This window comes from Eurypyga helias, unplaced genomic scaffold, assembly GCF_000690775.1.
Source record: "Eurypyga helias isolate BGI_N326 unplaced genomic scaffold, ASM69077v1 scaffold6070, whole genome shotgun sequence".
Taxonomy (NCBI): Eukaryota; Metazoa; Chordata; class Aves; order Eurypygiformes; family Eurypygidae; genus Eurypyga; species Eurypyga helias.
In genome coordinates, this window is record NW_010225028.1 from 383 (window position 1) to 1,944 (window position 1,562).

The window sequence follows — 1,562 nt, forward strand, 5'->3', positions numbered from 1 at the left end:
TTTCAGCTCCCAGAGTGGAGCTGTGATGAGTATTTGCTGCTTGCTCGGATGTTACTCCAGCTCCGAGGTCAGAGCAGAGCTTGGGGGGGCTGGGTGGGGGTGGGGGGATTAGTACTTGTGTGCTCAGTGCCGGGTTTGGATGGACTTGGAAGCATGGCTCCCAGCCACGCCATCAGCCGTTGGGAGCAATAAGAGGGTGGACTTTGGTGCCCGTTCCTGGAACCGTGCTGCCTTCTGTGGAACGGGGCCAAGGGGCTGTGGGAATCACAGGGAGCACAGGCTTGTTCCAGCAGTTGCTTAAATTCTCAGCACTTTATAACCTCTCTCATTAGGGCTTTTTTGCCTCTTTTTTTTTTGTGTGTGTGTAGGAATGGCTGAATTCTGTAGGATTTTGCATGCCACTGTCCTCCGAGAGCTTCCCAGTCATGCATTAAGCAGCGTGACTAACGCCTCTCTCATGTGGTTCCGTCTCTCTCACACTCTCCCCGTAGGGAGAATTGTGTGTGCGGAGGAATAGTTGTTTTGGGAGGGGTTTTTATTTTTAAGCGTTCTGTGCTCTGCCAGCAGGTCGGAAAAAGGTGCCTGGCACCAGAGAAGAAAGTGTGGGATGGTCCTTAGATCCCATGGGAAAATAGCCCGATGCCTTGGACTGGCCCCTGGGAAGCCTGTCTCCTGCATAGACGTGCTTTTCCCCGGTGGTGGAGGCTTCCGCCTCCTCGTCCTCACACCCAGCTCCGAGCTCTCACCGTCTGCGCTGTGTCATTCGCACCCCGAGGCGCCAAGCAGGATTCCTCACCCCGGCCAGCCCACCGGCAGTCCCTTGCGGGGCGATGCTCCCATTTGGCTTCCCAGCCCCTCTTCCTCCAGCCTTCCCACTTCGGAGGTTTCTTTCACCTGCGGGAACGGAGCTTGGGTTCAAGCTCCAGCTCTTTTTTTTGAGCAGAAAGCATGGGTGCTGGGCACCCATGGGTGACTCCCTTCCTTTTACAGGTTGGCACAGGGTTCCTGGCATTTCCAGCTCCTGGGGCCCTCCCTCCTGGCTCAGTCAGAGCCAAGCGAGGCATCGCCTCATGTTGGGACTTTCACCTTTACCTGCCGTCCTCCACCTCACCACCAAGGCTTAGTCAGGACGGTGCTACGTCATCGGCAGCCGTGGCCCAGCCTAGTGCAAACAGGCTTGTGCAAACAGTCTGGATGCGCAGGTGCCTCCCCCAGCCAGGGCATCCTCCTGATCAGCCCCTTCCCACCAGCTGGGGCTGCCCATCTTTCCCTTCTCCCTGTCCTCACTGCTCAGCCATTTCCAAAGGAAACACAAGGCAGCGCAGTGATGAAGCTCGGTGTGGGTTTGGACGCGCTGTGAAGGCAGGTGGATGCATAGGGGGGGTCTGGTGCAAGCGCACACACATGCTGCGGGCAGACACACGTGTGACCTAGCCGGGCCGTGCACACACAGAGGTGACATCACACAAATGCACATCCGTTGGCGAGAGGGGCATGCGCACATGCTCCCCCCATGCAGGCACACGCGTTGCTGGGTGCACACACACGTGCGCTCGGTGCAG